The sequence below is a fragment of the Hypanus sabinus genome, chromosome 14 (assembly GCF_030144855.1).
Source record: "Hypanus sabinus isolate sHypSab1 chromosome 14, sHypSab1.hap1, whole genome shotgun sequence".
NCBI lineage: Eukaryota > Metazoa > Chordata > Chondrichthyes > Myliobatiformes > Dasyatidae > Hypanus > Hypanus sabinus.
This window is the reverse complement of record NC_082719.1, coordinates 76,530,318-76,543,340: the sequence shown is the minus strand read 5'-3', so window position 1 is coordinate 76,543,340 and position 13,023 is coordinate 76,530,318. Positions and strand designations below refer to the sequence as shown.

Below are 13,023 nucleotides of genomic sequence, written 5' to 3'. Positions count from 1 at the left end.
CCAGAGTGGGAAATTGAAGAAGCAGAGGTTATGGAGAATGATGTGTTGCATGCAGAGGCTTATGGGTGGTAGGTGAGGTCAAGAGGAACTCTATCCCTGTTAAGGCAGTGGGAAGGTGGGATGAGTGCAGGTGTCCAGGAAATGAAGGAGATGCGGTTGAGGGCAACATCAATGGTGGGGGAAAAGAGACCCATTCAGCAGAAATGCTACACCTGCCCATTCATCTCCTCCCTCACTTCAACTTAGTGCCCCAAAACTGTCCTTCCAGATAAGGCAACACTTCACCTGCAAATCTGTTGGGGTTGTCTACTATATCACTACTCTTGATGTGACCTCCTCTACATCAGTGAGACTTGACGTAGATTGGGAAACTGCTTTGTCGATCACATGCGCTCCACCCACAAAAAGCAGGATTTCCCATGGCCAACCATTTTAATTCCTGTCACATTCCAATTCTGACATATTGGTCCACAGTCACCTCTTTTGCCACGATGTGGCCACTCTCAGCTCAGAGGAGGAACATCTCAAATTCCATCCAGGTAGCCTCCACACTGATCCCATGAACATTAATTTATCCAACATCTGGTCATTTTCCCCTCCTTTTCCCTCTTCAATTCCCCACCATAGCCTTTACCTCTTCTCACCTGCCTGTCACTCCCCCTGCTGCCCCCCACTTCCGTTTCTCCTATGGTCCACTCTCCTCTCATATCTAAGTCCTTCTCCTATAGCCCTCTTTACCTTTCCCACCTACCACCTCCTAGCTTCTTACTTCATCATACTCCCCCACCTACTTTCACCTATCACCTTCTGGTTGTCCTCCTTCCCCTCCCCCAACCATTTTCTTATATTGGCATCTTCACCTTTCCTTTTCAATGAAGGGTCTTGGCCCAACTGTTTATAATACAATTTCTGTGACCAATTTTCCTTTTGAAAGTGTGGTGAAATCATGACCAAACTTTAGAGTACTGGAAGCAATTCACTAAACAAGGTAGCTTCTAGCAGGATTATTACCACGAGATTAAACCTGCTCATGCCAGAAACAATATTGGGAATGCTGAAATTGAAATGCCCGCCATTGAAAACTATGGGCCATGATTCATATGGCTTCCTGATTGTTGTAGCTTTCACATTTGGTTTTGGGCCAGTGCTTTAATATCTGTTTTGCAAGAAAACCAATTGAAAACATTCTAATTGTTGCTGTGCTACGGTAATTACCTTTTTCTTAGGTAAATTCCTAGCATGAATTGTTTCTGTTCGGATATATTGTCAGCAACACATCATTTGAAGTAAAACAGATTGAAAATGTATGGACAGGCATAAAGGGATATATGCCAAATACAGGCAAATGGGATTAGTGTAGATAGGCATCATGATTGGCATGGATAAGTTGTGTCAAAAGGGTTAGGGTTAGGATTTTATGGGATCAGGGGACTCCCAAATCCAGAATGTTTCCAGATCAAATTGATCCGGGTTTTCAAACAATTCACTAAGGTTGCACGAAGCACTTCATCTCTGACAACTTTCAGGCCATTTTCTAATGCTCTTGTTTTCTGGGTTGAATGATAATGCGTTGATGTCATTTTTAAATATATTCATTCAAGTGAGTGGGCTTCACAGGCTGAGCCAGCATTTAGTTGTCCATTTGTAATTGCCCTGGAAAAGGTGGCAGTGATTATTCCCTTTCTTCTCCACCTCCATCCTGAATGTTATTGGATCCCATAGACATTAAATCTTTACTGCTTACTGCTCTCAATAATTTCTCCAACTGATGTCCAATGAGAACAATTATATATCGTAAGTGTGTGTGTGTGTGTGTGTGCGTGTGTGCGCACGCGCACTGAGACCAAATGTCATGACATTTTGCACTCTGCCCTGTTCTTTATTTAATCATTTCTACTTCTGATGCAAGACATAAAGAGATGGAAGGGGAATTTGGTTTATGCACGAGTTTGTATGCATGACTACTGGATCGTAGACTAACTTATCTTTTCCCAATATATTGCAACAATCTCCAGATGAGAGTGCAAGACCTTTGCAATGTAGACTAGGCAATGTGCCTTTGTCTCATTCTCATTTGATGTCTATGTCATTACTGCATTTTGACTCTTATTCTTTATTTTATTCAACAAAATGTTCTGCAGGATTGCTTCAAAGAGCAACTGAGACATGACTGGAGTCACATGTGAAGCAGATGGATAAGCAGTGAAAGAATTGGGTTTTCAAAACAATATGACAGCTTTGTGACTACTTAATAGTACTGGTTATTAATTTCCACTCTTTAAAAGATATTAAGTTTTAAGTAATATTTTCTGGATTATTAAATCATTAACATAAATACGACACCTTCTACCCACATAATGATTTAATATAGAAAAAATTTCTCAAAGAGCATGCAGACATGAGTTTTCCTATTTTATTTGTCTATTTCTCATATTGTGCATGAGTTACCAAATACACTGCATTGCTTACTCAACTTTGCTGCCTTCACAACACGTTTTCTGCCTTTCTTCTGGTTTTCCGTCACTCATCACTTGCCTGGCCTCTGTGAAACATTTTTATTTGACCACTTTGTCACATGAAAGAGTTCAATGGAGTGACAAGCAGGAATAAATGCATAATAATATGATCACTCAAGTCAGGTAAGAGGTTCTCCTTAGGGATTGTCAATAGGTGGGCCCTCAGATGGCTCCAGAGGCTGATCTAGGATCCACATATTCTGGTGTAGTGTGGACATGAGTAAGTGGTAACCGTGATTAGTTGTTGATTTTTTCCTTTCGCTGATGCCGCTTGTTCCCTGTGGCACAGGGCAGGTCACTCTCCTACAGTTGCATTTCTCAGTGGTGGTGCTGACCTTGTTCGTGCCTTGAGGTTGAAAAGCCTGGTGTCTATTGTCTCCATGATTGGGGTTCCCTGTGGCCAATGAGGTGAAGAATGGTAGCAATAAGGATGGCAAATAGGGTGGGTGCAATGCCGCAGCCCTGTTTGACTCCTGACTTTGCAGTGAAGGGTTCTGATCCAGCACCCCTACTGCTGAGCAAAGCAGTTGACATGCCATCATGAGAAGACTCAGTATTTTTCTGTACTTGTCAGGACAGCCACATCTTGATAGTGTATGCCAGAGAACTTGGCATTCTACAGTATCAAATGTCTGTCAAATACAAGGGTCCCCTTTGTTCATGGCATTTTTCCTGTAATGGGCGTGGTGTGAAGATCATGTCTGCAGTACCTCTAAACGGGCAGAAGCCACAGATTCAGCAAGTACTTCTTCAGATATCAAAAGGAGCTGGTTGACAAGAGCATATGCAAGCACTTTGCCTGTTTTTGATAGGAGGGAGACCCTCTGTAATTACCACAATCTGCCTCATCTCCCTTCCTGAATATAGTCACTATTAGAGCAGCCCCGAGCTCCAAGAACAGTCGTTCCTTTTCCCAGACCTTCAGGAGCAAAGCATTTTATATGGTGCAAAAGTACTGATCCACCTTCTCTGCTGGAATCCCATCAGGATTTGATTTTCAGGCTCCTAATGACATCATGGATAGCATCCATACTGGGGGATTTCCCCCATGTCTTCACTCACAGGTCTCTGGAGGATTTGGTTAGTAACCTTTGGTTCAGAAGTGCTGTTGCGGTTAAGAATTTTTTAAAGTGCTCTCTAAGTTGATCATTGATATCCTTCCAAACCTTTAGCAAGTTCTTTCCATCTTTTGAGTGCTGAAGTAACTTGTACCATAGATAGCATTGGTGGCACTAAAGAACCCTCTTGTCATAGGGTACAGCACAGAAACAGGCCATTTGGCCCAGGTAGTCCATGCCAAATCAATTAAACTGCCAAATCCCATTGACCTGCATGGACCATAGTCCTCCATACCCTTGCCATCCATGCACCTATCCAAACTTCTCCTAAATGTTGAAATCGAGCTTGCATGCACCACTTATGTTGGCAGCTCATTCTAGACTCTCACGACCCTCTGAGTGAAGAAATTTCTCATGTTCCACTTAACCTTTTCACCTTTCACCCTTAACCCATGACTTCTAATTATAGCACCACTCAACCTCAGTGGAAAAAAAATCTGCTTGCATTTACCCTGTCTATACCCCTATCAAATCTCCTCTCAATCTTTTACATTCCACAGAATAAAGTCCTAACCTATTTAATCTTTCCCTATAACTCAGGTCCTACAGTCTTGGCAACCTCCTTGTAAATTTTCCTCTGTAGTCTTTCAAACTTATTTACATCTTTCCTGTAGGCAGGTGATCAATACTGCACACAATCCTCCAAATTAGGCCTCACCAACGTCTTATACAACTTCAACGTATCATCCCATCTCCTGACCTCAATACTTTTGATTTATGAAAGCAAATATGCCCAAAGCTTTCCTTATGCCACCTCATTCAATGAATTATGAACCTGTTTTCCCAGACACTTTTGTTCCACCACATTCCTCAGTGCACTAGTGTTGACTTTATAAGACCTACCCCAGTTGATCCTACCAAAGTGCAAACCTCTTGTTTGTACGCATTAAATTCCATCTGCATTTTCCAGTGCTTTTTTCCAGCAGGTCCAAATCCCGCTGCAAGCTCTGCTGGTTTCCTCACTGTTCACTATACCCCCAGTCTTGGTGTCACCTGCAGATTTGCTGATCCAGTTAACCACATTATCATTGACCTGGATGATATCAATAACAACCAACAACAGACCCAGCATCAATCCCTGCAGCACTCCACTAGTCACAGGCCTCCAGTCAGAGAGACAACGATCCAATACCACACTCTGGCTTCTTCCACAAACTCAACGTCTAATTCAATTTACTACCTCATCTTCAATGCCAAGCAACTGAACTCTTTTGACCAACCTCTCATGTGGGACCTTGTCAAACGCTTTGCTGAAGTCCATGTATACAGCATCCTTCACCAACTTACCTGGTAACTTCCTTGAGAAATCTCTATAAGATTGGTCATACACAACTTACCAGGCACAAAGCCATGCTGACTATCCCTAATCAATATATGTCTATCCAAATACTCAAAGATCCGATCCATTAGAATACCTTCCAATAACTTTCCCACTACAGATGTCAGGCTCACTGGCCTAAAATTTCCTGGTTAAATTTCTTAACAGCAAACAACATTAGCTATCCTCCAATCTTCCAGTACCTCATCTGTTGTCAAGAATGATTTAAATATATCTGCTAGGGTCCCCACAATTTCTGCACTTGCCTCCAATGGGTTTAAGGAAACATCTTGTCAGGCCCAGGAGATTTATCCACTCTAATTTGCCTCAACACAGCAAACACTTCCTCCTCTGTAATCTGTGAAGGGTCCATGACCTCACTGCTGATTTCCCTCACTTCTATAGACCGAGTCCATTTCCCAAACAAATGAAGATGCAAAATATTTATTCAAGATCTCCCCCATCTCTTTTGGTTCCATGCACAGACTACCATTCTGATCTCCCATTGGACTAATTTTGTCCCTTGTAATCCTTTTCCTCTTATACTATCTGTAGAATCCCTTAGGATTCTCCTTCACCTTATCTGCTTGGGCAATCTCATGCCTTCTAGCTCTCCTGATTTCTTTGTTATCTTTTCCCATATTTAGTTGGAAACTAATGGCATTATGATCACCAGATGCAAAGTGTTCCCTGGCCCAAACCTCTGTCACCTGCCCTGTCTCATTTCATAATAGCAGATCAAGTATCACACACTCTTTCGTTGGGACATCTCTGCACTGATTAAAGAAACTTTCCTGAACACATTTGACAAACTCTATCCCATCTAGTCTTTTTACAGTCTGGCAATCCCAATCAATATGTGGAAAGTCAAACTGTAACAACCTTATGGTTCTTGCAACAGTCTGCGATCTCTCTACAAATTTGTTCCTCCATATCAAGCAGACTGTCGGGTGGTCTGGAATATAGCCATATTAACATGGTCATACCTTTCTTATTCTTTGGTTCCACCCTTTAAGTCTCATTCTCCAGTCTGTTCTGACTGAGAACTGACGTGACATTTTCCCTGACTAGTAACGCCACACCCCCCCCCCTTTAATCTCTCCCACTCTGTCATGTCTAAAACAATGGAATGCCAGAATATTAAGCTTCCAGCCCTGCCCCTCCTGCAAACAAGTTTCATTATGGCTACAATATCATAATTCTATGTGTTGATTCATGTCCTGAGCTTATTTGCCTATCCTACAGTTTTTCATCCTTTGAAATATATGCAGCTCAGTACATTAATCCCATTATGCTCAACCTTTTGATTCCTGACTTATTCAGAGGACTTCACAATATCTACCTCCACAGCCACTCCACTATCTGTTCTGGCACACTGGTTCCCATTCTCCTGCAAATCTAGTTTTAACCCCCATGCAGCACTAGCAAACCTTCTTACCAGGATATTGGTTCAACTCCAGTTCAGGTGCAAACTGTCTCTTCTGAACAGGACCCACCTTCTCTGGATGAGAGTCCAGTGATTCAAGAATCTTATGCCCTCCCTCCTACACCAACTCCTTAGACATGTATTAAACTGTATAATTTTCGTTTTTCTGACCTCACTAGCACGTGGCACAGGTAGCAATCCTAAGATCACAACCCTAGAGGTCCTGTCTATTAACTTAACACCCAACATCAAAGAACATAGAACCACAGAACACTACAGCACAGTACAGGCCCTTCAGCCCTCCATGTTGACCTGACCCATATAATCCTTAAAAAAAAGTACTAAACCCACACGACCCCATAACCCCTCCATTTTTCTTTCATCCCTGAACTCACTTTGCAGAACATCGTCATTCTTCCAACCTATGTCATTGAGTACCTACATGGACCATGACCACTGGCTCCCATGACCCTCTGACCCTACAACTTAAGGATGCTGAGAAATCAATCCAAGATGACCTGGATACCGGCATCCGGGAGGAAACATACCATCCAGGTATCTCATTCTTGTCCACAGAATTTCTTTTCTGTTCCCCTAACACCACAGTGCACCTATTCTCCCCCTTTCCCTTGTGAGTCACAGAGCCAGACTCATGCCAATTGCTGTGACTGTCCTCTGCTAGGTCAACACTCCCGACAGTATCCAAGGTGGTATACCTGTTGCTGAAGGGGATGGCCACAGGGGTATTTTGCACCGGCTCTTTAACCTTTTTCCCCTTCCTGACTGTCACTCACTCTCCTGTGTCCTGCACCTTGGGTGTAACTACCTCAATATGTCCTGTCTATCACTCCCTCAGTCTCACAAATGATCTGAACCAGTGTCTGCCAGTCTCTGGATTTCCAGGGCTTTTTCAGTCCACTGAGAATTCTTTAGCTCTCTCACTCTGCACTGGACTTGGCTCTGGAGTAAGCCTCTCTTTTGGCCTTGCTGCCAATGTTGTTCTGCCAGGCACAAAAGGCTTTCCTTTTCTTACAGATAAGTTGTTCCATCTTCATGTCATTATCATCAAACCAATCCTGATGCTTTCTGGACTTGAGCCCAAGGATGTTTTTACAAGTATAGAGAGATAGCAGAGTTAAGCTGACCCCAGTGTTCTTTGATATTCTCCGGAAATTTCTGTTGGGAGATTTTCCCCAAACAAAGCTGAAGGTGCTGATAGCTGGTAGCGTCCTAATTTCAGACATGCATCACCTTCATAGAAGACATTCCCAGCAAAAATCTGAAAATTATCATTAATTTTGAGCAAAAATACATCGCCCTCACTATTGGTATGGAAGAGCCCTTACATATTCTGCAATTCTTCTTTTCATATTATACGTGCTGTGGCCACTTTATTAAATACACCAGTTTGTTTATGAAATATCTAATCAGCCAGTCATGCAGCAGAAATTCAATTTATAAAAGCATACGGACATGGTCAAGAAGTTCATTTGTTGTTCAGACCAACTAGTAAAATGGTAGAATGGGGGACCAATATGTTTAAGTGACTGCTTGTGGAATTATCTGCTGGTGCCACATGGGGTGGTTTGAGTATCTCAGAACTGCTACTCTGGAATTCTCCATGCACAATAGTCTCTGGAGTTTATAAAGAATGGTGCAAAAAAAAAAAAACAAGATTAAAAAATCCAGTGAGCAGAAGTTCGGTGCATGAATACACCTTGACAGTGAGAGGGGTCAAAGGAGAATGGCCAGATTGATTCAAGCTGACAGGGAGACGACACTAACTCAAATAACCCATGTGTTAAAACAGTGATGTGCAGAAGAGCATTTCTGAATGCACAACATGTTGAATCTTGAAGTGGATGGGCTACAACAGCAGAAGACCATGCCGGGTTCCACTCCTGTACCTAATAAAGTGGCCACTGAGTACACGTTGCATTGTGTTTGTATTTATTTATTTAGAGATGTTTTGCAGAACAAGCCTTTCTAGCCTTCAAGCTGCACTGCCCAACAACTCATAGCTTAGCCCTAACCTAACTATGGGATGATTTACAATAAGCAATTAACCTACCACACTTCCTTACAGGCGACGCCGGCATTGCACACTGAACTCTGACGCCCCGAGCTGTAATAGCATTGTGCTAACCGCTACGCCACTGTAGCTCTCAATATATTAAACTGAAAGATACTCACTCCTTGTGAAGGGTGAAGAAGGGCAGTTGCACTCTTGCCCAACCTGCAGCACCACGGAAGCCAAACAGAACAAGTTTGGAGGAGATTGTGGAAAGGCAACGACAGGCAAAATGGAAGAAAGGAAACAATTTTAAATGTTGTCCAAAGGGATTAGCAAGTCAACGAAACAAATGAGCTTTCCAAAATATCGGAAAGAATAAAAGCTTTATTTCTGCTGTCATTCAATTTTACTTTCACGAACTGTAATTCATTGTCTACTTTAACTAAAATAGCCTTCATTTTAAGTTATTTCACGTACAAAGGGGTATACGATCGAAGACCAGTGACACCAATGTTTTTCTTAAAGCTCCTATATTAATGAGATTGAAGTGCATCATTAATTCAAAGAGTTTATTTAGTATTTTTTTAATACCTGGCATAAACATTCAACAATGCATTATATATTTTCTACAGCTTTGTTGTTTCTTTGCCATTTTCTAGAGTGAAGAGGTGGATTTAACTTTCTGACAAGCTGCAAAGATCCATAATGCAAATAACTAACCAGTCTATCAGCTGGGTATCTTGATTTGAATGCAGAAAAAATTTCTGTTGCTTACCACAACTTAGTTTACCATGTAAACCCAAAATTCAGATATGAATATCCATATGCCTCCATCATAGGACAGAGCCATTCAGGCCTATTTTATCGATCCTGACTCACACAGCAACGCTGACTCTGCTGACTTACTCTGTACCCTATTCTCCCCACATTCCCATTAGTTCCACCCCCACTCTCACCTCCTCCAGATTGCAGCCTTCATCTACAAGCTAGGGGGAAATATACAATGGTCAATTATCTTACTACCTTGCACAGCTCTGGAACATGGCAGAAATCAGAGTATCTAGGTGGAACTAATGCAGTTACAAGGAGAACGTGCAAGCTCTACAGAGAGCACTGGAAGCTAGGATTGAAACCAGGTTGCTGGAGCTACTAAGCAGTTGCTGTCCTCATTGTGACGCAGTGTTCACTTAAAAGGATCATGTGCCACCCAACCCAAAGGAAAGTGCCATCTGTGAACCAAGAGTTTGCTCCAAGTTTTCTTCCTTCCTTCCAGTTGCCTTCACTTCTGGTTGAATGGAAAGATATTTTAAATCTGTTTGTTTTTTTCAAAACCTATTCAAGAATTAGATGCTGCACATTGAAAAACCATTGGTACTGTAGTTTTAAAGAAACTTAAATAAATATGAAGGAAGGCAAATATGATATCAGCATTCATCTCTGGAAGATTAGAATATAAAAGCAAGGATATAATGCAGATGCATTATAAGGAATTGGTCAGACCAACTTAGGGTATTGTGAGCAGTTTTAGGCCCCATATCTAAGAAAGGATGCACTGGCGTTTAAACAGTCATGAGGAGGATTACAAAAATAATCCCAGGAATTAAAGAATATGAGGAGCATTTAAGATCTCTGGGCCTGCTCACTGGAGTTTAGAAGAATGGGAGGGGATCTCATTGAAATCCATCAAATATTGAAAGGCCTAGATAGAGTGGACATGAAAGTGGGAGAGTCAAGGACTAGAGGACACAGCCTCAGAACAGAAGCAAGTCAGAGATGAAAAGGAATTTATTTAGCCAAAGGGTGGTGAATCTGTAGAATTTATTGCCACAGATGGCTGTGAAGGCCAAGTCATTGGGTGTATTTTGAGCTGCAAGGCATCAGACTGCAAGACCCTATAGAGGGTAGTAAAAACCACCTGGACAATCACCAGGGTCTCCCTCACCCCATTTGTGGCATTTACTGGGTGTGTTGTAGACAAAGGACCTGAAGCATTGTTGGGGATCCCTACCACCCATCCAACAATCTCTTTAACCCTCTATAAATCAGGAAAGAGGTACAGGAGCATGAGGACGAGGATTGCCAGACTGTGTTACAGCTTCTTCCCTCAGGCTATGAGACGAATGAATACCCTGCCACCACTGAGGTCTCATCACTAGGACAGCAAGCTGCGCACTACATGCACTTTGAATTATATTTATTCACTTATTTGTGGTAATATTTTGTTTTATGTGTTGTGTGTCATAAAGGTTTTTATGGGTGCACCATGGTCTGGAGGTTGATAGGTTCTTGATTAGTAAGGATGTCAGTGGTATGGGGAGAAAGCAGGAGAACGGGGGTGGAGAGGGAAAAATAAATCAGCCATGATTGAATAGTGGAGCAGACTTGATGGGCTGAATGGCCTAATTGTGCTGCTATCTGTTATGGTCTTGAAAAACAAAATCTTAACAAACATCTTAAAAGTTAGAAAACTTACTAAAAGAAAATCAGTATTTATTACACCAAAATATGGATACTGATATTAACTTCAGGGATGCTCATCATTGCTGGAGACATAGGAAAACTAAATTTGTATAAGAAAAACTAATATAGTTCATATGAATTTTTATTTTATAGATTAAGGGCTGATGGCTTGATTCTGAAAATCCAAGTATGCCTGGGAAAGTAGGCCCAATGAATTGAAATCCGGAACACAATGGGTTAACCAGTAGATGCCAATACTTTTTATAGACCGTTGAAGGACTTTCTTTTGGTCACCATGGGGACACAGTCTCGTTGCTAATAATAAAAAAAATCCGTCAAATGCATCCGGAAGAATAGGTGTATTTGCAATTGTCAAATGAGCCTTTTGATCAAACGAGCCCTCCAGACAGTCACTCCTTTTCCTTTTTGTTAATGCACTGACTGCAAACAAGTTGACAGATTAAACCAACACTAACACGAACTGTCCTCACGTTCCGAGATATAAGCGTTCTCTACGGATCTTTGCATATCAAAACGTTATGAACATCTACGTATATTTCAAAAACTCCTTCCCCTCTAATTTCCCCTTAAAATTAAGAATTAAATTTGGAAAGAGGATTAATTGCTAATAATACAACTATAAAGCTGCAAGTTTTACGACAGCACAAATAACCACAAAGGCAACAATCTTCCCCAAGAATCAAAAAGCAATACCCGTCAGTCTCTTGAATACCTCAAGATACAGCCCAGCTGACAGACAAAAAAGCCCCGAGGTTCATACCTTCACAGAGCAGGAGCAGAGCTCACAGCTGATCTGTTGTAGCAAGTCGGGAGTTTAACTCCTTCCTGAAACTAACAGCCGGCTCAAGTGGCTGGAAAACAAGGCAGAGGAACGCCCGCTTCTGTCTATCGTTCCCTTCCCCTCGACACTCAACACAACTAACCTGGGGACCGTCCAACCCGCTGTATCCTAATTTCTACGATCTCCTCCCTTCCAGCTCGGTGAAACAAACCCAGCTCCATACATCGCTTGACCCACACTGGCTTCCGTACACATACATTCCTTCCGGCCTGTTGTCAGGAGACTGTGCCTCGCCAATACCCGCCCCCTCCGGAGCCGCGGGATGATTGGACACACGGCGACTCATTTGCATTACAATGCTAATAAATAGGATCGTGGCACAGGCGATCAATCGGTGGGACGGGTGTCAATCAGTGAACGTCACAGGTCGTGTAGCCCCCCCCCCCCTCTCGTGCACGTGCTGTCGTGGAGGAGTTTTATTATGGAGGAGGTGCCCCCTGCCCTGGGAATTTGAGTGCAGTGGGTGAGGATCATGTTGGTGACCAATTACCAATGGTCCCCAGTCCAGATAGATTCCCATTCTTTGATGCCTTCTCCTGTGTGGTGAAAGGGTGCAGCTCTGGTCGAAGGTCACTTCTGATGCCACATCTCAACCAGACAGATTGGATTGTCAAAGTAGGGTAACTTTCTCACATGCCCATGTTTGTTGGGAAGGCAGGAAAATTGCAATGAAGAACATAAGAAAAAAACAAAATATGAACAATGACCCCAGTCTTTAAAAGTATTAACTTTTCCCTCAGCTCTTTGTATCGGTGACAGTCAAATGGTCTGTTTTGGACTAATATCCCTAGTTTTTAATGTGTTGCTGTTAAGGTCATGGCTTTTCATCTGCTCAACTGGCTAGTTTTCAAAAACCATGAGGGCTGCTGGTATGCCACTTTACTGCAGCTAGCTTTAAATTCCAAATTTCTCAATTCCAACCTTCAGTTCTTTCACAAATTAACTTAAATATTTTACTTGTTGACTTTCATGATGGGAGATGGTGGGTCCTTGAAAGCAAAGTCTGATAATGGAAATCTGAAAAACTGTGGGAGCTAATAAAGAACATAACATCCTCTGGCATCTATAATGAAGGATGCAATGTCAAGTCACTTAGTAAGTAACAACATGATTGAACAGGCACAAATTATGCACAAAATAAAAATGACATTTGATGATTGACTGGAGTTAAATGAATATAATTTTAGTCAAACAAATAAAAGGGAACCAGGGTTGTACCGCTTTGAATTTTAAGAAGGCTTTTGATAAGTTCCTTATGGATACGTTGAGGATAATTAACTACTGTATCAGATCTTAGACCCTTTGTTAG

At 42.0% G+C, this 13,023-nt stretch overlaps 1 protein-coding gene across 8 annotated transcripts in view; it reads right to left on the bottom strand.

Annotated features, from left to right (window-relative positions):
• Window positions 1-11,937, bottom strand: part of LOC132404888 (atos homolog protein B) — a 119,964-nt gene extending 108,027 nt beyond the window's left edge. For 2 of the 8 annotated variants that reach the window (XM_059989458.1, XM_059989463.1), the window contains exons 1-2: window positions 11,797-11,918; window positions 8,572-8,614 (exon numbers count right to left, since the gene is read on the bottom strand). The gene's annotated coding sequence lies outside the window, so the exon portion shown is untranslated. The other 6 variants (XM_059989457.1, XM_059989461.1, XM_059989455.1 and 3 more) reach the window with 5 other exon arrangements.
• Window positions 11,938-13,023: the final 1,086 nt, after the last annotated feature.